Raw genomic sequence first — 10137 nt, 5'->3', positions numbered from 1 at the left:
CCTTTGTATCCGTTCCTTGAGGGTTGAACGGGCCCTTTTGACGAGAGTCCACTCCTCCGTCGTAAGTTTTGCAGAAATACAATTATTTTGCCGTTGAGACAATTGAACTGCTTTCTGTTTCCTCGACTCTAGGTCCGCATAGTAATGGACCCCGTCGGTTTCTCTGACGAGCTCTTTTCGTCAATGCCGGCGGGCTTTGATTCGATGACTCTTTAACTAGATAAGAGCCATTGTGAGCAGAGGTGTTGCGACTGAAATTCTCAGCAACAATCAAGCGAGAGTCTTCTGGATTCCAACCGTGAGGAAGTGGATAGGTTGAAGAAGGTCTTGAAGTATGCCGAGGAGTCTATTGCTATCTTTACAGAAGAGCTGGCTAGATTAGAGAGCTCTCGTGGACAGACACTCGAGAGGCTAGGATCTACGCAGGAGAGATTGATGAAGCTGAAGAATGAAGCCGTGAAGATTTTGAGCAGTTCTGAAGCATCTGTCCTGTTTTCAGCAAAAGTTGGGTTTGTTGTCGAATTCATTGTCTCTTCGGTCGATTACAATAAAACTCAAAGAAAACAGCCTTTTTATAAGACTCTTTTACACAACAAAAATTTTGAGAAACAAACACAAAAATCGTCTATCGATCTTTGTTTTCGTGGGACTTTGCCTGTGCCGGGAGCGCTTTAGCTCGTGGACCACCGAATCACAAATCGTGAAGAGGGGTTTACTGATTCTTCCTTCGTTATCGAAGTTAGAAATTGAAACGATATCTTATCGAAGTAAGATAGTCGTTCTTCTTGAAATCAAGTCAAAGCCTGAATGTCAAGGGGTTGCTCCAAGAACTTAGATCTCTGTTCTCTCTGCTCTGGAATGCTCTAACAAATGCTCGATATGATCAGCCTTGGATCTCTGCCGGAAGCCCCTCGTGAAAATGGCCTTTGGGGGGTATTTATAACCCTCTGGATGAACAGTGCTCGCGAGACAGCATTTGCTGTCTCGGCGGGCGAGACAGTATTTGCTGTCTCGCTGGGCGAGACAGTGTTTGCTGTCTCGACCCGCGAGACAGTAAATACTGTCTCGGAAACAGTAACCGCAGGCAGTTTTTGTTTTAACTGCCTTCCCACGTTTCAAACTCCGTTATTTTGGCAGTTATCCACGTGATTTTCGCCCATGATGTTTCCCATGTCCCTTGGCAGTTAATGGACACGTGTAGGGCAGTTACAAATGAAGTTTTGACCATTTCAACACTGTCTCGCTGGCGAGACAGCAAACACTGTCTAGCTGGCGAGACAGCAAACACTGTCTCGCTGGCGAGACAGCAAAGCCTGTCTCGCTGGCGAGACAGTTCATACCTGCTTTGACTTTCTTAAAGCAATATGAGGTCCCTTTGAGTGATTTTCTCTATGTCTGGGATATCTATTAGCATTTTTTGACGCCTACATGTCCGAGCTGATCTGCAGGTAGAACTTGAGCAGAGTTATGCAGATAGGCTGTCTAAGTTAGAATTTCATGTTCTTAATCACTGACTGCCTTCGGGGTGATGAGCTCTTTATTGTATGCTTTAACTTGATCTATTAATAGAGACCTAGTATTTGATTTCATTATGATGATGAGCTCTTTATTGTATGCTTTAACTTGATCTATTAATAGAGACCTAGTATTTGATTTCATTATGATATTTCTTTATTGATTGTGAACCCAGCGGACATAATGCTTACAGGATTTTTGGCAAACCCTCAGCAATCAACGGGTTTGATATGCCTTTACCGAGTACCGTTTGAATCAGGCTAGCATGCGGATTATTTTAGTCCGTCTCACATGTAACGTTGTGCTAAGAGAATTACTTCTCTTAGACTTGATGCTATGATTTTGAATACGTAGACTTCACCATTTCTTATAGGAAAAAGGTACCCAGCACCGTGTATTAGACGATGACTTATCCCTTCTTAGGTTTCGGGATAAAATTCCCCAGGTTTGGACTCTGGTATCTTTTTCAATCGGCGAAAGACTAAACCAGCGATGTGTGTTAGACATAGACTTTAGGATTTTTAGCAAATCCCCAGCCTTCAACGGGTTTGGCGTGCATTTACCGATTACCGTTTGAATCGGGCTAGCATGTGAATTATTAAAATCCGTCTCACATGTAACGTTGTGCTAAGAGAATTGCTTCTCTTAGACTTGATGCTATGATTTTGAATACATAGACTTCGTCATTTTTACGGGAACATGGCACCCGACAACGTGTGTTAGGCGTTGACTCATCCATGCTTAGGATTCACGATAGAAGTCCCCAGAATTATACTCTGGTGTCTTTTTTAATCGGTGAAAGACTAAACCAGCAACGTGTGTTAGGCGTAGGCTTATCTATATTTAGGAGTCGAGATAAATTTCCCTGGGCATGAGGTGCGTGGATTGGAAGTTGGGAATTTTGTCTTTTCTCAAGGTAAAGACGGAAAATGGAAGAGGAAGAATTTTATATTCTATCTTCCGGCGTTGAAGAGGAAGAATTTTATATTCTATCTCCAGTTGGAAAAGAAACTGATCTCCACCTCCAGAATCCGGAAAGATGAAACTAGGAATGGGATCTCCATTCCGAGAATCAGAAAGATTCAAATGACCCTAACTTTTATAGGATTGGTTGCTTGATCTAAGAGAAGAATTCCTCATTTATTGAGGGGAAATTCTGGTTTTAACCCTAACTTTATAGGTGTGGTTGAAAGGGAAAAGATAGAAATCTTTCGTTTATCGAAGGGTTGACTTGATCTTAGTCCTAACTATCTGCAGGTTTGACTAAGTGAGGTTGGAGACAATCCTAACGTTTATAGATTTGATTGCTCGAATTGGAAGTGGACCTCTCGTTCATGAAAGGAATCGAGAGGAGAATTTGGCTTTGGCCCTAACTTTTATAGGTTAGACCTGAAAGCAAAGAGAGTGGTATACCAGAAGCAATGAGAATGCCGACTCGTACTATCACTCAATGGAGGACTTCAATGTTAAGTAATTAAGACTTAACATGTTGAGTCTGAGAATTGCCAAATGACTGGCGGATAGAAATTTTGGTAAACTCACCGTCAATTGATTTGATCAATGGATGGTTTTATGAGGAAGGATTAATCTGTCAAAGGATCGAATCTCGTCCCACAAAAATAACTCATGAGAGTTAGAAAACTTGACAACAATAAAAGGAAACATTCTGACATTCAGAGTTCGAACGTGAATCTCTTATTTATCACTTTTACAGTGATTGGGTTATCCCTAAGAATACCACACGTGGCATTCTTATGGGAACTTCCTGATACATTGGTTATCCTGAAGATACTAAGGGTAGTATTTTTTTTAGGAACTTGCTGTTTATCGGCATCATAAGCCGGTTGCCATCCTTAGTAACCAGGCGATATGTGCCACTCGCGTAGACTGTCTCTACTATGAATGGTCCTTCCCATTTGGGTTCAAATTTTCCTTTCTTCTTGGAGTTAAGGATCATAGGCCGTCTCTCAGTTAAAACCAAATCTCCTTCTTTGAAACTCCGTTGTTGAACCTTCTTGTCGAAAGCTCGAGAAATTCTGGCTTGGTAAAATTCAATGTGTTGTTGAGCTTCTAAGCGCTTTTCATCAAGCGTTTCGAGTTCCTCAAGGCGTTTCTGATGTTTCTCTTCGGTCGTCATTTGAGTCGCGAGGGCGATTCGAAGTGACGGGATTTGAATCTCCAATGGAAGAACGGCTTGACATCCGTATACCAGAGAATATGGGGTCGCTCCCGTCGGTGTGCGCACCGTGGTATGATAGGCCTATAGAGTCGCGCCAAGCTTGTCATCCCAATCTCGTTTATTAGTTTTCACGAGTTTTGACAAAAACTTTATGATAGTCTTATTAAAGGCTTCAGCCAATCCATTCGCTGTGGGATTGTAAGCTGTGGACGAGACGTCCTGAATTTTGAATTTCTCGCAAAACTTGATGAAGGCGTTGCTGACAAATTGAGGACCGTTGTCATGTTCTTTACTTCTCTGAGTCGAATCGCTTCAGCCCATTTGGAGAAGTAGTCAGTAATTACCAGGATGAATCGGTCACCTTTGACTGACGGGGGATTTATAGGACCAACAATATCCATTCCCCAGGTCTCAAACGGCCATGATGTAACCGAAGGATGCAGATGCTCCGGAGGTTGGTGCATATAATTCGCGTGTATCTGACACGCATGACACTTTCGAGCATACACGACTGCATCACTCATCATAAAAGGCCAAAAATATCTCATTCTTCTGATGCGGTCATAAAGCTTAGGGCCGGGTTGGTGCGCACCACACTCCCCTTCATGTGCCTCTTTAAGGACTTCTTCAGCTTCTTTAGTCGATAAGCAACGTCGTAGCAATCCATCGTACCCCCTGTGGTATAGCGTTCGATTCTCCATATTATAGTAGAATCTCGGTGCTCTTCGTCGGATTGAATCTCTTTCCTTCACGTCTTCTGGTAGGATTCCATGCAAGACATAATCGATGATAGGGAAACGCCAATCTCGGGGTTCAAACTCAACTTGAGTTGAATATGTTTCCTTAATATCTTCTTCTTCGCCATCTTCATCATAGATTGGCACTAGGAGTTGGTGAGTCCTTACTATAACAAATTGTTCTGTTTCAGGAGGCTACGCCAGGGATACGGCTAATGCTGCTAACGCATCTGCGTAGGCATTCTGCAACCGTGGAATGTGTTCGATGAAGAATCATTCGAATGATTCTGCCATTTCTACTGCCATCTTATGATATGGTATTAAATCCTGACTTCGGACCTCATACTCTCCTTGAACTTGCTTAACTATTAGTTAAGAATCACCGAAGGCTTCGAGATACTCAACCCCCAGTTCTTTGGTGAAACTGAGTCCTATGAGTAATGCATTATATTTGGCTACGTTATTTGAGCACGGCTCGGTCAACGAATAAGCTTGAGGCATCACATGTTTTCCTGGGGAAACTAAGACAACTCCAACTCCAGAAGAAATCTTAGAACGTCCAGGAGCACTCGCTAGATTAGTAGCTCGAGAAGCGCCATCGAAGTACAAGCGCCACACCTGTTGGTGTGAAGTTGCTTTAACTTCGTGGGTTTCATCTGGCAGATCGTCATATATCTCGGCAGTATCCGTAGTTGGGTTGGCTGCCAGGAGATCACAAATGGCCTGCCCTTTTACCGACTTCTGTTGTTTAAAATATAGGTCATATTGGGATAGGAGCAAGGCCCATTTTGCTAACCGCCAATTCATGAAAGCCGGCTGTGTCATGAACACTCGGACTGGGTTAACTTTAGAGATAACATACATGGTCTGTCCAACCAGGTAATGCTGCATCTTCTGAATCGTGAACACCAAGGCGAGGCATTCCCTCTCAATCATAGGATATCGAGATTCAGCACCTACCATGGTTCGGCTTAAATAATATATCGTCTGCTCATGACCGTTATCGTTGTCTTGTGCAAGCAGTGCACTTAATGAGTGGCTCGTCGCCTTGACGTAGTTGTCTTGTGCAAGCAGTGCACTTAATGAGTGGCTCGTCGCCTTGACGTAAATCAAGAACGGTTTGCCCGACTTTGGTGAAACGAGTACATGAGGTTTTGAGAGATATTCTTTAATGCTCTCGAATGCCTTTTGACAAGCGTCGTCCCATACGAATGATACACCCTTCTTTGTGAGTTTGGAGAATGGTTGGTATTTTCCTGAGAGGTTCGGGATGAACCGACGGATATAAGCTAACCGCCCTTGCAATCCTCTGAGCTCTTTAAGGTTTCTCGGAGATTGCAATTCGTTAATTGCCTTTACTTTATCAGGGTCGATGTGAATACCTTTGGTGGTAACGACGAACCCAAGGAATTTTCCGCTGGACATTCCGAGGAAAGATTTGGTACGATTCATTTTCAATTGATGGGTCCGCATCAGATCGAACATCGTCTTCAAGTCTTTGATGTGATCATTCTTATCATGACTTTTTACGACTAGATCGTCCACGTAGCATTCGACGGTCTTCCGGAGATGCTCCTGAAAAATCTTTGACATAGCTCTCTGATACGTGGCACCTGCATTCTTTAAGCCGAAGGGCATAACCGTGTAGCAATAAAACGCCGAGGGTGTTCTAAACGCGGTATGCTTTTCATCATCCGGATGCATCTTTATTTGATTATAACTAGAAAACCCATCCATGAAAGACATTCCCTCGAATCCGCACGTATTGTCAATGATGACATCCGTGATGGGAAGGGGGAAATCGTCTTTTGGGCAGGCAGCGTTGAGGTCTCTAAAGTCGATGCAAACCCTGATTTTTCCATTCTTCTTAAGGACCGGCACAATATTAGCAAGCCATTCGGGATGTTGCTCTTCCCTGACAAAGCCCGAATCAACAAGCTTTTTAACTTCGGACTCGATTGCCTCCATTATTTGCGGAAAAAACCGTCTTTATTGTTGCTTGACAGGTTTGACATCCGGCTTAATATTAAGACGATGCACCGCCACATTTGGATCGAGCCCTGGCATATCTTCGTAATTCCAGGCGAACACATCGATGTACTCCCTGATAAGAGAGATTAACTCTTCTTTCTCACCCGACGGGAGGCTGTCGCTAATGAATATAGGCCTCGGATTATCCTCGTTACCCATATTCACTTGGACTACTTGATCTTCGGTAGGAGGTTCTCTTTGTTCAAACCTATCACCGTACTGCATATTTAGGTGATGAACCCAGGGATCTTCCCAAGTTGGTATTTGATCATCTTCCTCTATTGTCATCGGGTTAACCATAGTCATGTTCGACATTAGCTTTTTGAACATTTCTCCAAGACTAGCGTCGGAATCCCATGCTAAAGAATCAGAAGAATATCCGTTTTTAGCTTTGTTAGCAATTTGATCAATGACTTTCCAGCAATACTCGTCGTCAGATGAGGAGACATAGCCTAAACCTCTTCTGTGGCGATAATAGTCATCGGCTTTTCCTTTTGGTACATAGGCCATTCGAGACGGAACCCTCGGACCTCGACCAAAGCAAAGACCTTCTCCGAGCGTGAAGTCATATCCATACTTCTCCATGAGATCACGCGCTTTTGCGTCATATCTAAATAGATGAGGGGCAGGTTTATCATTATCGTCTTCTTCTTTCAAGAAGTGATCTGGTATCGGAGATTCTCTTCCTTTACCATAGATAACCTCCTTTTCATCCCTTGTCTTTACAGGAATGACAAGTGTAGTTCCGAATGGATCCTGCACCTGTTTTTTCGTCATACAAAATGATTAAAGCGGCATATACAAATCAGGGTTCTCATACATCCCCTCTGTGATACTATCAAGACACAACGAGTACTCTAAGTCATCATTTATTGTAATATCTTCGGCAAGTTGCCAGTTAAAACTACTTTCCGATGATTCTTCATCATCAAGATTGATTACAATGGGTACAATGTCATTAAGTACAAAACCACCAACGTAATCAAGCCCAGCTTCGGTATCAGCTTTATCTCCGCTGTCCGTTCCTTGGGCCGATGGTTCAGTATCGGATTCGGTACCGTATAGAAGGGAATCTGTAAAATAGTTCTCCAACCCCTTAAACGGTTACTTATCCGTGACCACCATCTTGATTTCATTATTATGTCCACATATTTGAGGCACTGATGAAGAGTTGATAGGACTATAATGTTACCGTGGATCCAGGGTCGACCCAGCAGTAGATTATAGGAAGTTTCTGCGTCGATCACGTAGCATGTAACTTCTGACTTTAAATCCTCGATCTGGCACTTCACTCGAATTTTTCCCAATGGTCTGGACCCACTAGTGTTAAATCCATAGATTGTAGTGCCTGTTAAGAAGCTTACTAGCCGGTATTCCGAGATTATATATCAATCGGAGTGGCATGATATTGACAGCGGAACCCGGATCGACTTGGATCCGGTTGACAACACTGGAGCCAATATGCCCGGTGAAGTATAAGGGCCGGTCATGCTTTGAATTCTTCGTCTTCATGTCTTCTTTGGTGAAGGAAATGCAGGGAAAATGATGTGCCGTGAGATTGCAGTGTTGGACTGACGGCTCTGGTTCTTTAAGGGATGGCTTGATTCGGGTCAAGAAAGCTTCAGAATCAGCTAAGGCTTCTTGCAAGGCTTCCCTTGTGTCCTTTGACAAACGCAACAGCTCATACAAGGTTATTCTAGCTGGTATATTAGCCAACTATGCCATAATATCAAAATAGGGCGAAGAGTTTGAATTCCCCGGTTTGTCTCTCCCAATCGGATGATTGAATCGAGACTGCTTCGGGTTTTGACCTTCTTGGCATAACAGTTCTTTCCCCTTTTGCTTTTGTTGGACCTTCTCTGCACCTACAGGTGTTGGGGGAGTTATGACAATTCCCATTTCCGTTAATGTTTTGGAAGGAACGGTTTTGGTTACCCCCTGCTTAGCCAATTGCTCAGAAGCATTCGGATACTTGAAGTGATATTCGTTCCCGCTCCGGGTTACAAAGGCCTCCTGTTCATCTTCAGAAAGCGGAAAGGCTGGAATTCTATCGTCGTCTTCTCCTGGAATAGCAGAAGCTCCATAACAAGACTTACCTTTTCCTTTTGACTTTTTCTTAGAAGAGGATCCAGTCCATTGTTCATCTCCAATTAGATCGGGGTGAGCCCAAAGAATCTCACCATTCGGGGCTGTATGCAGCACAAGTCCTTTCTGGCATTGTTTGTGAGGATCATCGTTCACAGTTTTCACTGCTGTGTTTATTACCGGTTCATGTTGGAACCGGTTCAAGGGAACAGAACCAAAGCTAATCGATACTGCATTCGCACCCACTTTCTTCTCCTTAGGTTGTTTCATAGTGATGACCCCGACATCGATTAGAGCTTGGATCTTATCCTTAAGGGTGTAGCATGCCTTGGTAGGATGGTGCACCGCTCTATGAAATGCGTAGTATTTTGAATCATTAACTTGTTTAGCATCTTCCTGATCCTGGACCGGAGGCAACTTGATCTTGTTGTTCTCTATGAGGTATTTGAAAATACCAGGAACTTCATCCTCTTTGAACGAGTAGACCTTCGGGAATTTTGGTTCTGAAGCCTTCTGTTTCTGAAGCTGTTGTTGTCACCTTGATTGTTGAGGCGCTTTCTGTTGCTGTTGCGGTTGTGCTTGTACTTCGAATGTTTGGTTCGTGTCCACCGCATTCGCTTGTGCCTTTCCTTTACCTTTAGGAACAAAGTTCTGTTGTGGAGTATTATTTTCCGCTTGACCCCTTTTAGTTTTCTTCCTTTTAAGGAATCGTTCGGCTCGTTCTCCTCGTACTTTTAAGTCTTTCCAGATCTTTGGTGGTGCTATTCCCATAGCTTCGAGGATGTCCAATGAAAGATTATTGTGATAAGTCTCAAGGATGAAGTCTTCACTGACCGGATCTCTGCAGTTCATTGCTTTGTTCCGGAGTCTCTTAACGAAGTTTTCGACCGACTCACCATTTTTCTATTTCTCGTCAAATAGTGTACCAATTGAAATTTTTGTATCGTCGTTGAAGAAGTTCGTTAGAAACATGTCCTCCATGTCATCCCAACTGCTGATACTCCCCAGCTTGAGACAGCGATACCAATCGAAGGCTGCTCCGCGAAGAGTGCCAACAAATGACCGCACCATTAGAGTTCATTCCCGGAGATTATTCCTAAATGAGACTTAAAATATATTAAGTGCTGGTTCGGGGAACCCATTCCTTCAAATGGCGTAAAATTGATCAAATTAAACTTTGCCAGGTATGGAATTGATTCCCACTCCCTTGGGTATGGACATGGTATTCTGGACCTTTTTACTTCTTGAGCACTCATCAATGCATTGATTTTGCTCTCTAAATCCCTCATCTTCTTATCTTCGCCTGTATCTTCCTTCGGGCGATTTCGGGGAGAAGTAACATGGTCTTCCTTCGTATTGCTATCGTCTGAAGGACCGTTCCCGGTATTGTTATCGACGGGAGGGGTGGTCATGTTAACGTTTTCATTTACTTCCCGTTCATTATCACCTTGGTTAGGGTTATTGCGACGGCTGGATTCTCCTTGATGAGTTGTCAGCACTGTGATCTGTTGGTCATGCATTTCTTTCATCTGCTGCATAGCCATTTTCATTTCAAACTTGAAATTTTCCTTCTGCTTGGTCAGAGCATCC

This window comes from Asparagus officinalis, chromosome 3 (assembly GCF_001876935.1).
Source record: "Asparagus officinalis chromosome 3, Aspof.V1, whole genome shotgun sequence".
Taxonomy (NCBI): domain Eukaryota; kingdom Viridiplantae; phylum Streptophyta; class Magnoliopsida; order Asparagales; family Asparagaceae; genus Asparagus; species Asparagus officinalis.
This window is presented reverse-complemented; position numbering follows the sequence as displayed.